This window comes from Orcinus orca, chromosome 6, assembly GCF_937001465.1.
Source record: "Orcinus orca chromosome 6, mOrcOrc1.1, whole genome shotgun sequence".
NCBI classification, from domain to species: domain Eukaryota; kingdom Metazoa; phylum Chordata; class Mammalia; order Artiodactyla; family Delphinidae; genus Orcinus; species Orcinus orca.
The window spans coordinates 24,862,085-24,883,658 of NC_064564.1; positions in this window are offsets into that span (position 1 = coordinate 24,862,085).

A 21,574-nucleotide genomic window follows, 5' to 3' on the forward strand; every position below is an offset into this window, starting at 1 on the left:
GTACTGTGAGACATTGATAACAGGGGAAATTGTTGGCAGGGAGAAGATCACAGGTATATAGATCTTCATGTACTTACTGCTCAATTTTTCTGTAAACCTATGACTGCTCTAAAAAAAATAAAGTCTGCTAATTTTTAGGAAGATTACATATCTTGTTTCCAAGATTTCTAATTCATTAATTTTTAGAGTCAACTGTTACTGTTTCATTTCTGGCTTTGTATTTTACAATGTCTTATTTCGTTTTAATAGATATTATTCTTTCATTTATATCTTTAAAGGCTCTCACATACTTATTTAAAAAGCATTAAAAGGTTCTATTTTTTAAAAATTCACATGGAGTAAATTACTTTTGAAATTTTTATCTGGTCAATTATTTGATTTCTTAATGTGCTTTACGATTTTGGTTTGGAGTTTTGCTTTAATTCTGTACTTTTTTTAAAAGCTCCTTTGTGCTCACTTGGTGCTCCAGGGTCCTAAGTCTAGAACAAGATCTGATATGAATGATTCTGAACCCCTGCCCTACAGTGAAAGTGGGAATATTGCAGATCCATTCTCCATGCCAGCAGGCAGTTTGTTTCAGTAAATAGTCAAAAGTCATATTTATGTTCACACCCTGGGCACCACAGGTTCCTACAAGTCCTGGACCAAGCAGGGCTCAACAGCAGCTTTGTCAATCTCCTTTCACAGCTGAGAATGACCATACAATTCACTTCTGAGCCTGAAATGGAGTGTTGTTGATACCTACACATCAATAACAGGGTAAAGTTGGCTGTCCTGGGGAAACCAGGATGTGAAGTCACCCTACCTCTCACAATATCTACCTTTTTCCACTTATACCAGGTAAATATCTCTTTTTTCTCAAATGGGTAGCTAATTTTAATTTATTTACTAGCCCATTCTTTCTTCATTGATTTGACATGCTACTTAGAGTTTTTTTTTTTTTTTTTTTACAAAATCCCATACTTCCATGGGTCTCATTTAGGATTTTGTATTCTGTTCAATAGATCAATTTGTCTATGCCTCTGTCACTATCAATAGCAGACTGCTTTCATAATACAGCTCTTATCAGTTAGGACTGTGTGTGGCTACATGTTACAATGTCCTGATAACAGTGGCTTAACTGAAGTTAGTTATTCTCATGTAACCAAAGTGCCAGAGCTGGGTGGTCCAAGTCAGGGATGGCAAGACTAAGAAGACATATGGGACCCAGAATCATTCTTGTTTTAACACTGCCACTTGTCACCTGAGGCTTTGGTCCTCACAGTTGTCAGATAGCTGATGAACCTCTAGGCATCATATCATAATAGACATAGTAAAGGAAGAGGGATTTAGGCAAGGGAAAAAGCTATATCTAATCTGGGTATATTCCTTTCTGTCAGGAAAACTATACTTCTCCCAAAAGTCTCACAAGGCAAACTTTCCTTAAATCTCCTTGGCCAAAACTGTGTCACAAGACCAGTTCAAGAGCAAAGGAGCCTGAGACTTCCCTGGCAGTCCAGTGGTTAGGACTCCGTGCTTCCACTGCAGGGAGCCCGGGTTCAACCACTGGTGGAGGAACTAAGATCTCGCATGCCATTCAGCGAGGCCAAAAAAAATTTTTTTTTTAAAGAGGAGGGACTTCCCTGGTGACACAGTGGTTAAAGAATTCACCTGCCAATGAAGGGGACATGGATTCTAGTCCTGGTCCGGGAAGATCCCACATACCGTGGAGCAACTAAGCCTGTGTGCCACAACTACTGAGCCTGTACTCTAGAGCCCCCGAGCCACAACTACTGAAGCCCAAGTGCCTAGAACCCCTGCTCTGCAACAAGAGAAGCCACCACAATGAGAAGCCCACGCACTGCAACGAAGAGTAGCCCCCACTCATCCCAACTAGAGAAAGCCCGCTCGCAGCAGCGAAGACCCAATGCAGCCAAAAGTAAATAAATAAATTTATTTTTTAAAAAGAGCAAAGGATCCTGGGAAGTTGGGAATTTTACCACTGCACAAAAATTCAGCAGTTTAGTAAACAAGAGGGGAGAACGGATATTGGGTAGACCACGAACAACATCTGGAGCATCAAATTTGTAATATTTTTATATCTGTGTAAAAGTCTCATCTATCTTTTTAACAATATCTAGGATATTCATGCACATTTATGGCTTCATATGAATTTTAAAATCAGATAGTTAATTTCCATGAAATGTATTATTTAAGAACTTGATTGTTATTCATTGAATTTAGAAATGAAGTTTGGGAATATTTCCCTATTTATTAAATTTTCTTCTAATCATCCAGTAATATTTTACAGATTTCCCTGTATAGCTCTTCCACTTATTGCATTAGATTTATTCTTACAGATATTAAAATTCTGCTGTTGTTTATAATTTTTTCTGTTACAGTTCCGTAATCGGTTATGGTCATCTAAGAATGTTATTGCTTTTTTAGATTCATCTTGTGTCTGGCGGTCTGATTGAATTACCTTATTGGCACTGATAGCTTGTTAGTTGACATTCCTAGATTTTTTAGATAGAAGTCATGTCATTTGAAAATCATACCGTTATTTCTTCCTTCCTGATGTTTATACCTCTTTTTGTTTGTTATTACTTTAACTAAAACCTTCAGCATAATATTAAATAGGAGTAGTAACAGGCCACCGTTTTGTTTCTGATTTTAACCAGAATGTTCTGATATCTGCTGTAAACTTTTATTAGGTACCAGGTTTAGGCAGTTTTCTGCTATGACTAATTTTTCCAAACTATGCTTTTTTTTTTATCATAGTGTCAGTTGAAAATAATATGGTATCTGACTTTTAATATTATACTGTATTGAAAAATTTGACAGGTATTTTTCTGTTTTTGAAACATTCTCCATTCCTTGCATACATATTTTATTTTAAAAACTTAAGAATTTTCCATCTATACTCATAGGTAAGCAATATTGACATATAAATTAATATTTCTGATGTTCTTTTCCTGTTTTGATAACATATTTATGCTGTTGGCATAAAATCAGATATTTAATTTTTATCTTTGTTCTGGACTGAATTGTATTCTCCCCTAAATTCATACGTTGAATCTCTAACCCCCATGTGATTGTATTTGTAGATAAAGACGTTAAGGATCTAACTAGGGTTACAATTCATAAGAGTTGGGTCTAATATTATAGAACCAGTGTCCTTATAGGAAAAGAAAGAGATACCAGAGCTCTTTCTCTCTGTTTCTGTGTACATGCACAGAGAAAAGTCCACATGAGGACACAGCAAGAAAGTGGACAACTGCAAGCCAGGAAGACATGTATCACAGGAAACTGAATTTTTTAAGACCTTGATCTTGGACTTCTAGCCTCCAGAATTGTGAGGCTATAAGTGGCTGTTTTTAAGCCATCCAACATGTGATATTTTGTTATGGCAGCTCAAGCAAACTAACACGATCTTTTTTCCTCATCCCCCACCCCCTCCTTCCCCTCCCACCCCCTCCTCCTCCTCCTTCTTCTCCTTCTTCTCCTTCTTCTCCTTCTTCTCCTCCTCCTCCTCCTCCTCCTTCTTCTTCTTCTTCTTCTTCTTCTTCTTCTTCTTCTTCTTCTTCTTCTTCTTCTTCTTCTTCTCCTCCTCCTCCTCCTCCTCCTCCTCCTCCTCCTCCTCCTCCTCCTCCTCCTTCTTCTCCTCTCCTCTTTTAGAATATAGGATAATATTTTTCTATTCCTTGAAAGTTTGATAGAGTTCATCTATAAAACCATTTGAGTAATATCTATTTTAGAAGATATTTGACTTATTTCAAATTCTCTTTTGATTCATGATCTATTTGGTTATGCCTTTTGGAGCCAAGTTAAAAGCAAATTAGAGCATTTTAGAAAATTGTTAATTTTACTTGTTTTTAAATGTATTGTTATAAAGCTGTATGTTTCATTATCCTGCAATTTTAAATCTCCTCTGTTTCTGTTACTATGCTACCTATCATACCATTCCTTTGCTGTGTCTTCTCTTTTTTTCTTGATCAGAGTTATACAGGATGTGTCTATTTTATTACTTTTTTCAAAGAATTACTATACTGGGTTGAATGGTGACCCCCCCAAAAAATATGTTCATATCTTAATCCCCAGAACATAAGTGTTACTTTATTTGGAAAAAGAGTCCTTGCAGATGTAATTAAGAATGTTGAGATGAGGAGATCATCCTGGATTATCTGAGTGGACCCTAAACCCAATGAAAAGTGTCTTTATAAGAGAAAGACAGAAAGATTTGAGGCGAAAGAGGAGAAGACTCCAACACAGAGGAGAAAGTGATATGAAGACAGAGGCAGACATTGGAGGGATGTGAACAGAAGCCAAGGAAGTTGAGAATTGCCCATAGCCACCAGAAGCTGGAAGAGTCATGGAAGTATCCTCCCCTACAGCCTGCAGAGGGAGTGCAGCCCTGTCCACACCTTGATTTCAGACTCCTGGCCTCCAAAACTGTGAGAAAATAAATTTCTTACAATGTTCTAAGCCACAAGTTTAATGGTAATTTGTTACAGGAGCCCTAGTAAACTAACACAATTATCTTTTGATTTTTAATATCAACTCAATTTTTCTTCCAGTTTTATTACTTTCTGCCTTTTGTTTTACTTCTTTTGAATTTTTATCAGTATTTTGTTCTAAGTTTAAAAAGCTCGAAAGGTCAAACTTAACCTCATTTTCCTAAGGGTATGTATTTTTATTCTGTGTATCAATTGGAACATGTAAAACTGTGGAGCTGACAAAAGAATCGAATTCCTTTATTGCTCTAAACACAATGTAGCTTAACAAGTTCTCCATATTCATGGCTGAGTAAATCTTTCACAAATCAATGACCAGGGATAAGATTTCACCCAGGAAACATGAGAAACTACAAACATAGCATAGATTACATACTTGGAGGGCACTGAATGTAGAAGTTCCCAGGCATGAAAATGATGAAAACAGTTTATTCATTGCTCTTAGAGTTACACAGAAGGAATTGGATTGCAAAGTAATGTTTAATTTCTATTCTAAATCTTTCTATATTGCCCATATGCTTAAGATGGATGAGGCATTTTTGCAGCTTTCAGGATATAAGAAAAATAGTATTATTGGATTTATGATGCTTTTCAGAGGGTGCCCAATGCACTCACACCATATGCCATGCATAATGAGTCAGATGCTCATTTTTTATTTCCTTGTTTAATAGCTACAGAGTCAAGTTCTGTTTGCTGGGCTCTGGCACATACGTAGTTCAGAACATTGAGTAATTTCTCCAGGGAAAACCCTTGAACATGAGGGAATAAGATCTAGTGAGTAGGTGTTCCCACCTTCTGTCCTTCAAGTGGACAATTCTGATTTCATGAGATGTCTGTTAATAAACAAGCCCCATTCTCCAAGGCAGTAACCTCAAAAAAGCACCTTAAGTTGAATTTACTTTCTTCCCTGTATCACTCACCTCTTTCCCTCATTTTTGTTCCTGGGATTACTTCTCAAACTACCTACATATAAATCCATGCCTCAGACTCCACTCAGTGTCCTCCTGGCTCAGATGTGGTTTCTCAAAAATGTTTCATGAATGGAGTATACAAAATCCCAGTCTCTCTACCCTTCTCCCCTACCCTTCCCAAGATCTTCCAGTTCACACAAAAACCTATATAATAAGAATGTTCATATCAGCTTGTCTGTAATAAGCAAAAACAGGAAACAACAAACATCCATCAACAGAGAAATGGAATAGAAGTAACACTGTGATATATCCATGCAGTAGAATACTACTTATCAATAAAAGGAAATGAACTATTGATATACATAACATGGAAGATCTCAAAATAATTATACTGATAAAAGAAGCCAGAAAGAAATTTGTGTGATTTCCTTTATATAGATTTTATAAAATATGAAGAATCTACAGTGACATATTTTTTTTACCTCAAAAAATCTTTTTTTAAAAGCAATAAATCAGTTTTTTAAAGGCCAAAAAATTGCTGTGCAAAATAAAGCCATAAAGCTGCCCCTGGTAGATGATAGGTTCAGAATGAATCCTGAAAAAGATTTATAAGAAAAAGTGATGAGACTTATCAAAATGACACAGGAACCACCCTGAAGGATCTCCTAAGGGCCCCAGCTAGAGCAATTTAAGCCACAAAATAAATAATAGTATTGAATAGAATAAAATAAATATCCATACTGATTTTATTAATTAAATAAATAAAATCAGGAGAAGAAACAGCACTTCCTTATAGAAACTTAAATGCCATGTTTGCCTCTGAATCTCCTAGCAATTAGCATGATGCTTTGTACATTGAGGACGTTTAATCAATATGTGTTGAATGACCAAATGGAATAGAAGAAATAGTTCCACTTACTGAGAATTATGATGCTTTTTTTCTTTTTTTCTTGAATTATAATTAACATGCAATATTGTATTAGTTTCAGGTATACAACCTACAACACTTTTATGCATTATGAAATGATCACCACAGTAAGACCAGTTCCATCCACCACCATACAAAGTGTTACAATATTATTGATGCTATTCCTTAGGTGTACATTCACATGACATTTATTTTATCTGGAAGTTTATACCTCTTCAACCCCTTCACCTATTTCATCTATCCCTCCACTCCTCTCCTCTGGCACCCACCATTTTGTACTCTGTATTTACGAGTCTTTTTCGGGTTTTGTTTTGTTTCCTTATTAGTTTTATTTTTTAGATCACACATATAAGTGAAATCATATGGTATTTGTTTTTCTCTGTTTGACTTATTTCGCTTAACATAATACTTTCCAGGTCCATCCACGTTCCTATAAATGACAAGATTCCATATTTTTTATGGCTGAGGAATATTCCATTTTATATATATAATATATATATACATATATATATTATATATATATAATATATATATACACACACCCCACATCTTCTTTATCCATTCATCTATCTATGGACACATAGATTGCTTCCATGTTTAGGCTATTGTAAATAATGCTGCTATGAATATTGTGGTACCTGTATCTTTTTCAGTCAGTGTTTTCATTTCTTCAGATACATATCCAGGAGTGGAATTGCTGGATCATAAGGTAGTTCTACTTGTAATTTTTTGAGGAATCTCCATACTGTCTTCCATAGTGACTGCACCAATTTCCATTTCCAATAACAGTGCACCAGGTTTCCCTTTTTTGCACATCCTCACCTATAGTTATTGTTTCTTGTCTTTTTTGATAATAGCCATTTTGACAGGTATGAGGTTATACCTCATTGTGGTTTCGACTTGCATTTCCCTGATGGTTAATAATTTCAAGTGTCCGTTGTTCATCTGTATGTCTTCTTTAGAAAAATGTCTATTCAGGTCCTCTGTCCATTTTTAAATCAGGTTGTTTCTTTGATATTGAGTTGTATGAGTTCTTTGCATATTTTGGATATCAATATCTTATCAGATATATCATTTGCAAATCTCTTTTCCCATGCAGTAGGTTGTGTTTTCATTTTGTTGGTGGTTTCCTTTGCTGTCCAAAAGATTTTTAGTTTGATGTAGTCACATTTGTTTATTTTTGCTTTTGTTTCTTTTGCCTTAGGAGACATATACAAAAAAGTATTGCTAAGATTGATGTGAAAGAGGTTACTGCCTATGTTTTCTTCTAGAAGTTTTATGGTCTCAGGTCTTATATTTAATCCGTTTTGAGTTTATTTTTGTATGTGGTGTAAGAAAATGGTCCAGTTTGATTCTTTTGCCTGTAGCTATCTAGTTTCCCCAACACCATTTATTGAAGAGACTGTATTTTCCCCATTGTATACTCTTACCTCCTTTGTCATAGATTAATTGAAAGTATGAGAGTGGCTTTATTTCTGGGCTCTCTATTCTGTCCCATTGATCTATATATCTGTTTTTGTGCCAGTACCATACTGTTTTAATTACTATAGGTTTCTAGTATAGTTTCAAGTCTGAGAGCAAGATAGCTCTAGCTTTGTTCTTCTTTCTCAAGATTGCTTTGGCAATTTGGGATCTTTTGTGGTTTCATACAAATTTTAGAATTGTTTGTACTATTTCTGTGAAAAATGCCATTGGTATTTTGATAGGAATTGCATTGAATCTGTAGATTTCTTGGGATAACATAGACATTTTAAAATAATAATTTTTCCAATCTGTGAACATAGTTCATCTTCCCATTTATTTGTGCTGTTCTTCAATTTCCTTCCTCAATATCTTATACTTTTCAGAGTACAGGTCTTTCACTTCCTTAGTTAAATTTACAGTAAGTCCCCTACATACGAACAAGTTTCATTCCAAGAGAATGTTCATGAATCCAAATTGTCGTGAGTCCAGCAAAGTTGGCCTAGGTCTCCAGTCAACACAGTTGACCATATAGTACTGTACTGTGATAGGTTTATAATACTTTTCACACAAATAATACATAAAAAAGAAAACACAAAACTAAAGATTTTTAATCTTACAGTACAGTACCTTGAAAAGTACAGTAGTACAGTACAACAGCTGGCATACAGGGGCTGACACTGAGTGAAGAGGCAAGAAGAGTTACTGACTGGAGGAGGGAGAGGAGGTGGGAGATGGTAGAGCTGAACAATGAGCAGCAGTAGGAGGTAGAGGGCAAACTGCTATTTCACTCACACCTAACATCAATGCCCAGGTTCTGGTTCCTTGCTGGATTCAATTCTATCTACCCTCTTGAAAAAACGATCCAGTGATGTCTGGGTAGTAGTTCTTCTTTTCTCATCATAGATGACATGGTAACACTGGATTGCATTCTGAACAGCTGCTGTAACTTTCATGTACCATTCTACATTCAGGTCCTGCCCCTCAAAAACTAACAGTGCCTCCTCAAATAAAGAAAATCCCTTTGCCATTTCCAGCATTGTGAATCTCTTTGGTTTTTCATTTACTTCTTTTTCCTCTTGTCTCTCTTCGTCCTTTCTCTGGGCACATACACATCTTTGAAATTTGCTACTTGAGGGTTCCTCTGTAGGGGACTTACTGTATTCCTAGGTATTTTACTATTTTATGATGTGATTGTAAACGGGATTATTTCCTTAATTTCTCTTTCTGATAGTTCATTGTTAGTGTATAGAAGTGCAACAGATTTCTGTATATTAATTTTGTATCCTTCCACAACTTTATTGAATTCATTTATTAGTTCTAATAGTTTTGGGGTAAAATCTTTGGTTTTTTGTTTGTTTTTTGTGTTTTTTTTTACATATAGGATCACGTCATCCACAAATAGTGACAGTTTTACCATTTCATTTCCAATTTGGATGGTTTTTATTTCTTTTTCTTGCCTAATTGCTGTGGCTAGGACTTCCAATACTATGTTGAATAAAAATGGCAAGAATGGGCATCCTTGTCTTGCTCCTTACCTTAGAGGAAAAGCTTTTAGCTTTTAACCATTAGGTAAGTTGTTAGCTGTGGGTTTGTAATACATGGCCTTTATTATGTTGAGTTATGTTCCTTCTATACTCACTTTGTTGAGAATTTTTATCATAAGTGGATGTTGAATTTTGTCAAATGTTTTTTCTACATTTATTGAGAAGATCACATGATTTTATCCTTCATTTTATTACTGTGGTGTATCACATTTATTGACTTATGGCTGTTAACCCATTCTTGCATCCCTGGAATGAATTCCACTAGATCATGGTGTATTTTTTTTGATGTATGGTTGAATTCTGTTTGCTAATATTTTGTTGAGGATCCTTCATATATTTGTATCAGGAATTTTGGACCATAATTTTCTTTTTTTTTTTTTCCTTTGGAGTTTCGTTTTATATAACGGTAATACTAGCCTCATAAAATGTGTTTGGATGTGTTCCTTCCACTTCAGTTTTTGGGAATAATTTTACAATGATAGGTATTAACTCTTCTTGAAATGTTTTGTAGAATTCACCTGTAAAGCCATCCAGACCTGAACTTTTATTTTGGGGAAGTTTTTTGATTACTGATTCAATTTCATTTCAAGTCATTGGTCTATTCAGATTTTCTATTTCTTCATGATTCTGTCTTGAAAGATTGCTTATTTCTAGTTTATCTATTTCTTCTAGGTTGTCTAATTTGTTGACATATATTTGTTCATAGTATATTTTTATGATTCTTTGTGTTTCTGTGGTGTTGGTTGTAATTTCTCTTCTTTCATTTCTGATTTTGTTTATTTGGACTCTCATTTTTTTCTTGATGATTCTGATTAAAGACTTGTTGATTTGTTTATTTTTTTCAAAGAACCAACATAGTTTCATTGATTTTTCTTTGTTTTTTTTGCTTACAGCTTTATTTCATTTATTTCCTCTCTGATCCTTATCATTTTCTTCCTTCTACTAACTTTGGACTTTGCTTGTTCTTCTTTCTCTAGCTCCTTTAAATATAAATTTAGATTGTTTATTTGAGGTTTTTCTTGTTTCTTGAAGTAAGCTCATATCACTATGAATTTCCCTCTTAGAACTGTCTTTGCTGCACCTCCTAGATTTTGGACAGTTGTTTTCCATTTTCACTTGTCTCAAGGTATTTTTTGATTTCTTCTTTGATTTCTTTGTTGGCTCATTGATTGTTTAGTAGCACGTTTTTTAGTCTTCATGTGTTTGTAGTTTTTCCCATTTTCTTCTTATAGTTTATTTTAGTTTCATACCATTGTGGTAGTAAAGATGATTAATATGATTTTAATCTTCTTAAATTTATTGAGTCTTGTTTTGTGTCCTAACATGTATTTTACCCTCAAGAATGTTCCATATACACTTGAAAAGAACATACAGGGCCATGTTAAGGTGTGTGTTTTGAGGTAGTTGGGAGCTCAGAATGACTTTAGGCAGCCTGTCTTCTGATGGGTGAGGCTGTGTTCCTATCTTGTTGGTTGTTTGGCCTGAGGCTTTCCATCACTGGAGCCTGTAGGTTGATGGGTGGAGCTGGGTTTTTGTGCTGAAGTGTGGACCTCCAGGAGAGCTCACTCCAATCAATAGTCCCTGGGGCTTCTGCTACCAGTGTCCTTGTCCCCACAATGAGCTATAGTCAAGCTTCACATCCCCAGGAGGCCCTCCAAGACCCCTAGGTAGGTGTAGTCCAGGTTCATATGGAGGTACTATTTTGTGCTTGGTCCCAGTGCACATCAAACCTTGTGTGTGCCCTTCAAGACTGGAGTCTCTGTTCCCCCAACACTGTGGAGCTCCTGCACTGAAGCCCCACTCTCCTTCAAGGCTAAATTCTCTGGGGGTTCTTCCTCCTGATGCCAGACCCTCAGACTGTCTTGAAGGGCTATTTTTATGTGAGAACGTCCCTGTGTAGCCTGCGTGGGTTTAATATTTTTTGATGTGAGGGCTGTCTTTAGTATACATGTCTGCCACCTCTTTCCTCAGTGTACACTGACTGTTATCCCCTTGATAGGAGGTGTGACTGACGTTGTGGTGACCAGAGCCTGCACTGGGTGTTGAGCAGGGCCTCCCCTTGGCACTGTAGTTGTCACTGCCCTGTCAGAGGTGGGGTCTGCTCCCTAGTTGTTGGAATAGAGGCTCTCAGATCTGTTTCTTAGCTGTGTTTCTGATCTGTGGTACAAGGAAGGCAGGACTGGCACACTCTCACTGGGAGGGAAGCTATGGAATAATCCTCCTCTGGAGCTGTTCACCTGTGGGTGTACTCTGTTGTGTCATCTTTCACCCATTGTGTGAGTTCTCAGATTACACTGTTGTTGGCATTGCTCTCAGCCCCACCTTAACCTTGGGTATGCTGGCAATTTGCCTTGGTGTCTCTCAGACATTTCTTTCACCAGGTCACCAGCATAGACCCACTGAAGTCAGGTCCCAGAATTGCAGTAATCATGGATCTGGATCCACTGTGTATGTTATAGGGGACAACTTAGACTATGGCATGGTCCAACCCCCACATGCATGTACCCACAAAGTCTACAGCTGCTAAAGCTAGACCTATCTCAGCTGTAGGAGCACTCGTTCATTCAGATGTTCTGTAGGTGCTGAGTTTACAAAGCTAGTCACGGGGGTGTTGATTTGCAGTTTGCACAGGTGCTAGAAGAGATTTCATCTTTTCTTCCTTAGTTGCACAGTCCCTGGAGCTCAGCTGTGTTTTCAGCTCCACCTCTGTGTGTGGGCCACCCACAGGGCAAAAGACCTGAACTCAGATACTCAGAAAACTATAAGATACTGATGAAAGAAATCAAAGATGGCACAAACAGATGGAGAGATATACCATGTTCTTGGATTGGAAGAATCAATACTGTCAAAATGACTATACTACCCAAAGTGATCTACACATTCAATGGAATCCCTATCAAATTACCAATAGCATTTTTCACAGAATAAGAACAAAAAAATTTATAATCAGTATGGAAACACTAAAGACCCCAGTAGTCAAAGCAATCTTGAGAAAGAAAAACAGAGCTGGAGCAACCAGGCTCCCTGACTTCAGACTATAATACCAAGCTACAGTAATCAAGACAATATGGTACTGGCACAAAAAAAGATATATAGATCAATGGAACAGGATAGAAAGCCCAGAAATAAACCCATGAACATATGAGCACCTTATTTTTGATAAAGGAGGCAAGAATATACAATGAAGAAAAGACAGCCTCTTCAATAAGTGATGCTGGGAAAAATGGACAGCTACATGTAAAAGAATGAAATTAGAACACTCCCTAACACCATACACAAAAATAAACTCAAAATGGATGAAAGACCTACATGTAAGGCAGACACCATCAAACTCTTAGACGAAAACCTAGATAAAACACTCCATGACATAAATCACAGCAAGATCCTTTTTGACCCACCTCCTAGAGAAATGGAAATAAAAACAAAAATAGACAAATGGGACCTAATGAAACTTCAAGCTTTTGCACAGCAAAGGAAACCATAAACAAGACAAAAAGACAACCCTCAGAATGGGTGAAAATATTTGCAAACAAAGCAACTGACAAAGGATTAATCTCCAAAATATATAAGCAACTCATGCAACTGAATATCAAAAAACAAACAACCCAAACCAAAAATGGGCAGAAGACCTAAACAGACATTTCTCCAAAGAAGGCATACAGATGGCCAAAAAGCACAGGAAAAGATGTTGAACATCACTAATTATTAGAGAAATGCAAATCAAAACTGCAATGAGGTATCACCTCACACCAGCCAGAATGGCCAGCATCAAAAAAAATCTACAAACACTAAATGCTGGAGAGGGTGTGGAGAAAAGGGAACCCTCTCATGTTGGTGGGAATGTAAATTGGTACAGCCACTATGGAGAACAGTATGGAGGTTCCTTAAAAAACTAAAAATAGAGATACCATGTGATCCAACAATCCCAATCTTTGGCCTATATCCAGAGAAAAACATAATTAGAAAAGATATATGCACCCCAATGTTCATTGCTGCACTATTTACAATAGCCAGGACATGGAAGCAACTGAAATGTCCATAGACAGATGAATTGATAAAGTAGGTGTGGTACATATATACACTGGAATATTACTCAACCATAAAAAAGAATGAAATAAAGTGTATATTGGCTCTGGTCCACTAACTAACAAGAAATTCCTGAAAGCCAATCTTCTCAATTTGCATCGATGAACATTCTCTTTCAGTTGTGGGAAACAAAGGTAGCAAATTAAAAAAAAAAAAAAGAATGAAATAATGCCATTTGCAGCAATATGAATGGACCTAGGGATTGTCATACTGAGTGAAGTAAGTCAGACAGAGAAAAACAAATATCATATGATATTGCTTACATGTGGAACCTTAAAAAATGGTACAAATGAACCTATTTATAAAACAGAAATAGAGTCACAGATGTAGAAAACAAACTTATAGTTACCAGGGGGTAAGGGTGGGGGAAGAATAAATTGGGAGATTGGGATTAACATATACACACTAGTATATATAAGATAGATAGCTATAAGAACCTACTGTATAGCACAGGGAACTCTACTCAATACTCTGTAATGACCTATATGGGAAAAGAATCGAAAAAAGAGTGGCTATATGTATATGTATAACTGATTCACTTTGCTGTACTGTAGAAACTAACACAACACTGTAAATCAACTATACTCCAATAAAAATTAATTTTAAAAAGTTAAAGAAAAATGAAAGAATGTGTATTCTACTGCTTTTGGATGGAATGCTCTATATATACTTATTAAGTTCATATGCTGTAATGTGTCATTTAAGTCCAGTGTTTCCTTATTGATCATCTCTCTGGATGATCTATCCATTGATGTAAAAGAGGTATTACCATCCCCTACTATTACTGTACTGCTGTCTATTTCTTCTGTTAGTTCTATTAATATTTGCTTTATATTAGGTGTTCCTCTGTTGTTCCTCTGTTGGGTGCATAACTGGTTAAAAATGTTATATCCTCTTGTTGGATTGACCCCTTTATCATTATGTAATGCTCTTCTTTGTCTTTTGTTACAGTCTGTGTTTACAAGTCTATTGTGGTTGATATGAGAATTGTTACCCAAGGTTTCTTTCCTTTTCCATCCCTTCACCCTCAGTCTATGTGTGTCTTTAGATCTGAGCTGAGTCTCTTATAAACAGCATATATATGGGTCTTGATTTTTTTATCCATTCAGCTGTGTTACATCTTTTGATTGCAGCATTTAGTACACTTACATTTAAAGTAATTATTGGGGCACCTTCAAGATGGCAGAGGAGTAAGACGTGGAGATCACCTTCCTCCCCACAAATACATCAAAACTACATGTACAAGTGGAACAACTCCTACAGAACACCTACTGAATGCTGGCAGAAGACCACAGACTTCCCAAAAGGCAAGAAACTCCCCACATACCTGGGTAGGGAAAAAGGAAAAAGGAAAAACAGAGACAAAAGAATAGGGACGAGACCTGCACCTGGGGGAGGGAACTGTGAAAGAGGAAAAGTTTCCACACACTAGGAAGCCCCTTCACTGGTGCAGACGGGAGGTGGGCAGGGGGAAGCTTCAGAGCCATGAAGGAGAGCGCAGCAACAGGGGCACAGAGGGCAAAGCAGAGAGATTCCTGCACAGAGGATCGGTGCCTACCAGCACTCAAGAGCCTGAGAGCCTTGTCTGTTCACCCGCTAGGGTGGGTGGGGGCTGGGAGCTGAGGCTACGGTTTTGGACGTCAGATCCCAGGGAGAGGACTGGGGTTGGCTGCATGAACACAGCCTGAAGGGGGCTAGTGCACCACAGCTAGCCGGGAGGGAGTCCAGGAAAAACTCTGGACCTGCTTAACAGGAAAGAGACCATTGCTTCAGGGTGTGCAAGGAGAGGGGATTCAGAGCACCGCCTAAATTAGCTCCAGAGATGGGCGTGAGCCGCAGCTACCAGTGCGGACCGCATAGACAAGCATGAAATGCTAAGGCTGCTGCTACAGCCACCAAGAAGCCTGTGTGCAAGCACAGGTCACCATCCACACCTCCCCTCCCGGGAGCCTGTGCAGTCCACCACTGCCAGGGTCCTGGGATCCAGGGACAACTTCTCCGGGAGAACACACAGCATGCCTCAGGCTGTTGCAATGTCATGCCAGCCTCTGCCGCCTGCAGGCTCGCCCTGCATTCCGTACCCCTCCGACCCCTGGCCTGAGTGAGCGAGAGTCCCCTGATCAGGTGCTACTTTTACCCCGTCTTGTCTGAGCAAAGAACAGATTCCCTCAGGCAACCTTCACACAGAGGTAGGGCCAAATCCAAAGCTGAACCCCAGGAGCTATGTGAACAAAGAAGAGAAAGGGAAATTTCTCCGAACAGCCTCAGGAGCAGCAGATTAAATCTCCACAATCAACTGGATTTACCCTGCATCTGTGGAATACCTGAATAGTCAATGAATCATCCCAAACGTGAGGCAGTGGACTTTAAGAGCAACTGTAGACTTGGGGTTTGCTCTCTGCATCTAAATTGTTTCTGGTTTTATTTTTATCTTGGTTTAGTATTTAGATTTTATTATCATTGGTAGGTTTGTTTATTGATTTGGTTGCTCTCTTCCTATTTTAATTATATATATATATATATATATATATATTCCTTTTTTTCCTTTTTCTCTTTTTGTGAGTGTGTATGTGTATGCCTCTTTGTGTGATTTTGTCTCTATAGCTTTGGCTTTGCTATTTATCCTAGGGTATGACTGTCCGGTTTTTTTTTGTTTTGTTTTGTTTTTAAGTATAGTTTTTAGCACTTGTTATCACTGGAGGATTTGGTTTTTGTTTTGTTGCTTTCTTCTTTATTTGTCTCTTTCATGTGTTTTTTTTTTTTTACTTTTTTTATTTTTAAAAATATTTTTCTGTATTAATAACTTTATTTGATTTTATTTATTATTATTTTTTCTTTCTCTCCCTTTTCTTTTTTTCTTTTTTTTTTTGATTTTAAACATTCATTCATTCATTTATTTTCAGATTTGAGATATAGTTGATGTATATAATACTGCGTACATTTAAGATGTACAGTGTGATGATTTGATTCACAGATACATTGCAAATGATTACCATAACAGGGTTAGTTAACACCTCCATCACCTCACATAATTACCTTTTTTTTTTGTTTTTGTGGTGAGAATATTTAAGATTTACTATCTTAGTATCTTTTGAGTATACAGTACAGTATTTTTTTTAAGATTTATTATTTATTTTTGGCTTCATCTGATCTTAGTTGCGGCATGCGGGATCTTTGTTGAGGCATGTGGGATTTTTCATTGCAGTGCGTGGGCTTCTCTCTAGTTGTGACTTGTGGGTTTTCTCTTCTCTAGTTGTGGCATGCAGGCTCCAGGGCATGTGGGCTCTGTAGTTTTGGCATGTGGGCTCTGTACTTGGCGGCATTCAGGCTCTCTAGTTGAGGTGCAAGAGCTCAGTAGTTGTGGCGTGTGGGCTTAGTTGTCCTGCGGCATGTGGCATCTTAGTTCTCTGACCAGGGATCAGACCCGTGTCCCCTGCATTGGAAGGCAGATTCTTTACCACTGGACCACCAGTGAAGTCCATCAGTGTTGTGCTTCCATGTTGCTTGGGAGGTGAACGACTTGATTCTTTCCCTGTAGAGCTGGGCAGTGCCTGCTGTAGATTTGTGAGTCCTCCTCCCATGGATGGCAGTTGCAACCGTGGGTATGGATGGAGTCACCTGTGTAGAGCAGTGCTGTCCAATAGAAATAAACTTACATATGTGGCTGGTATTCTACATTTTCTAGTGGCTTTTCCAGCTTCTGCATTCCTCGGCTTGTGGCCCTTTAGTCCATCTTCAAAGCTAGCAAAGGCAAACCGCACACTTCTCACACCACATCACTCTGAACTTCTATCCCTTTTCTTCTGAGGCGTGTGGCTGACAAGGTCTTGGTCCTCTGGCCAGGTGTCAGGCCTCAGCCACTGAAGTGGGAGAGCCGAGTTCAGGACATTGCTCCACCAGAAACCTCCCGGCCCCTCATAATATCAAAAAGCAAAAGTTCTCCCGGACATCTCCATCTCAATGCTAACACTCAGTTCCACTCAACGACCAGCAAGATATAGTCCTGTGCTGGACATCCTATGCTAAACAACTAGCAAGACAGGAAGACCAACCCACCTATAAACAGAGAGGCTTCCTAAAAGCATAATAAGTTCACAGACACCTCAAAACACACCACCAGACGTGGTCCTGCCCACCAGAAATAGAAGATACAGTCTCATCCAGCAGAACACAGGCACCAGTCCCCTCCACCAGGAAGCCTACAAACCCACTGAACCAACTTTACCCACTGGGAGCAGACACCAAAAACAACAGGAGCTATGAACCTGCAGTCTAAAAAGGGAGACCCCAAACACAGTAAGTTAAGCAAAATGAGAAGACAGAGAAATACACAGTTGATGAAGGGGCAAGGTAACAACTCACCAGATCAAACAAATGAAAAGGAAACAGGCAGTCTACCTGAAAAAGAATTCAGAGTAATGATAGTAAAGATGATCCAAAAATCTTGGAACTAGAATGGAGAAAATGCAAGAAATGTTGAACAAGGACCTAGAAGAACTAAAGAGGAAACAAACAGTGATGAACAATGCAATAAATGAAGCTTAAAATTCTCTAGAAAGAATCAGTAGCAGAATAACTGAGGCAGAAGAACGGATAAGTGACCTGGAAGATAAACTAGTGGAAATAACTACAACAGAGCAGAATAAAGAAAAAAGAATGAAAAGAATTGAGGACAGTCTCAGAGACCTCTGGGACAACATTAAATGCACTAACATTCAAAATATGGGGTCCCAGAAGAAGAGAAAAAGAAAGGGGCTGAGAGAATATTTGAAGAGACTGTAGTTGAAAACTTCACTAATATGGGTAAGGAAATAGTCAATAATGTCCAGGAAGTACAGAGAGTCCCATACAGCATAAATCCAAGGAGAAACATGTCAAGACATATGTTAATCAAACTATCAAATATTAAATACAAAGGAAAAAAATTAAAAGCAGCAAGAGAAAAACAACAAATAACATACAAAGGAATCCCCATAAGGTTACAGCTGATTGTTCAGCAGAAACTCTGAAAGCCAGAAGGGAGTGGTAACACATATTTAAAGTGATGAAAGAGAAAAACCTACAACCAAGATTACTCTACCCAGCAAGGATCTCGTTCAGATTCAACAGATAAATTAAAACCTTTACAGACAAGCAAAAGTTAAGAGAATTCAGCACCATCAAACCAGCTCTACAACAAATGTTAAAGGAACTTATCTAGGCAGGAAACACAAGACAAGGGAAACACCTCCAAAAACAAACCCAAAACAATTAAGAATATGGTAATAAGAATTTACATATTGGGCTTCCCTGGTGGCACAGTGAGAGTCCACCTGCCAATGCAGGGGACACGGGTTCGTGCCCCAGTCCGGGAAGATCCCACATGCCGCCGAACGGCTGGGCCCGTGAGCCATGGCCACTGAGCCTGCGTGTCCAGAGCCTGTGCTCCACAACAGGAGAGGCCACAACAGTGAGAGGCCTGCGTACAGCAAAAAAAAAAAAAAAAAAAAGTTATACATATTGGTAATAACCTTAAATTTAAATGGATTAAATGCTCCAACCAAAAGACATAGACTGGCTGAATGGGTACAAAAGCAAGACCTGTATATATTCTACCTACAAGAGACCCATTTCAGACCTAGGGGCACATACAGACTGAAAGTGAGGGAATGGAAAAAGATATTCCATTCAAATGGAAATCAAAAGAAAACTGGAGCAGCAATTCTCATATCAGACAAAATAGACTTTAAAATAAATACTATTACAAGAGACAAAGAAGGACACTACATAATGATCAATGGATCAATCCAAGAAGAAGATATAACAATTGTAAATATTTATGCACCCAACGTAGGAGCATCTCAATACATAAGAGAATTGGTAACAGCCATAAAAGGAGAAATTCGACAGTAACACAATAATATTATGGGACTTTAACACTCCACTTTCACCACTGGACAGATCATCCAAAATGAAAATAAATAAGAAACACAAGCTTTAAATGATACATTAAACAAGATGGACTTAATTGATATTTATAGGACATTCCATCCAAAACAACAGAATACACTTTCACCTCAGGTGCTCATGGAACATTATCCAGGATAGATTATATCTTGGGTCACAAACCAAGCCTTGGTAAATTTAAGAAAATTGAAATCATATCAAGTATGCATTCCGACCACAACGCTTTGGGACTAGATACAAATTACAGGAAAAAATCTGTAAAAAGTACAAACACATGGAGGGTAAACAATACACTACTGAATAACCAAGAGATCACTGAGGAAATCAAAGAGGAAGTCAAAAATTACCTAGAAACAAAAGACAATGAGAACATGATGACCCAAAACCTATGGGATGCAGCAAAAGCAGTTCTAAGAGGGAAGTATATAGAAATACAATCCTACCTCAAGAAACAAGAAACATCTCTGAAAAACAACCTAACCTTACACCTAAAGCAATTAGAGAAAGAAGAACAAAAAACAACAACAACAACAACAAAAAAACCAAACATAGAAAATAACAAAGTTAAGAGAAGGAAAGAAATGATAAAGATCAGATCAGAAATAAATGAAAAAGAAATGAAGGAAACGATAGCAAAGATCAATAAAACTAAAGGCTGATTCTCTGAGAAGATAAAATTGATAAACCATTACCTGGACTCATCAAGAAAAAAAGGGAGAAGACTAAATCAATAGAATTAGAAATGAAAAAGGAGAAGTAACAACTGACACTGTAGAAATACAAAGGACCATGAGAGGTTACTACAAGCAACTATATGCCAATAAAATGGGCAACCTGTAAGAAATGGACAAATTTTTAGAAAAGCACAACGTTCAATTCTAAACCAAGAAGAAATAGTAAATATGAACAGACCAATCACTAGCACTGAAATTGAGACTGTGATTAAAAATCTTCCAACAGAGGGCTTCCCTGGTGGCGCAGTGGTTGAGAGTCTGCCTGCCGATGCAGGGGATGCGGGTTCGTGCCCTGGTCCGGGAAGATCCCACATGCCGTGGAGCGGCTGGGCCCGTGAGACATGGCTGCTGAGCCTGCGTATCCGGAGCCTGTGCTCCGCAGTGGGAGAGGCCACAATAGTGAGAGGTCTGCGTACCACAAAAAAAAAAAAAAAAAATCTTCCAACAAGCAAAGCCCAGGACCAGATGGCTTCACAGGAGAATTCTATTAAACATTTAGAGAAGAAATAACACCTATCTTTCTCAAACTCTTCCAAAACATAGCAGAGGGAGGAGCACTCCCAAACACATTCTACGAGGCCACCATCACCTGGACACCAAAACCAGACAAAGATGTCACAAAGAAAGAAAACTACAGGCCAGTATCACTGATGAACATAGATACAAAAATTCTCAACAAAATACTAGCAAACAGGATCCAAAAGCACATTAAAAGGATGATACACCATGATCAAGTGGGGTTTATCCCAGGAATGCAAGGATTCCTCAATAAATGCAAATCAATCAATGTGATAAACCATATTAAAAACGGAAGGAGAAAAACCAAATGATCATCTCAATAGTTGCAGAAAAAGCTTTTGACAAAGTTCAACACCCATTTATGATAAAAAACCCTGCAGAAAGTAGGCATAGAGGGAACTTACCTCAACATAATAAAGGCATTTATGACAAAACCACAGTCAACATTATTCTCAATGCTAAAAAATTGAAACCATTTCCACTAATATCAGGAACAACACAAGGTTGCCCACTCTCACCAATATTCAACATACTTTTGGAAGTTTTAGCCACAGCAATCAGAGAAGAGAAGGAAATAAAAGGAATCCAAATCAGAAAAGAAGTAAAGCTGTCACTGTTTGCAGATTACATGATACTATACATAGAGAATCCTAAAGATGCTACCAGAAAACTACTAGAGCTAATCAATGAACTTGGTAAAGTAGCAGGATACAAAATTAATGCACAGGAAAATCTTGCATTCCTATATACTAATGATGAAACATCTGCAAGTGAAATTAAGAAAACACTCCCATTTACCATTGCAACATAAAGAATAAAATATCTAGGAATAAACCTACCCAAAGAGAAAAAACACCTGTATGCAGAAAACTATAAGACACTGATGAAAGAAATTAAAGATGATACAAACAGATGGAGAGATATACCATGTTCTTGGATTGCAAGAAGC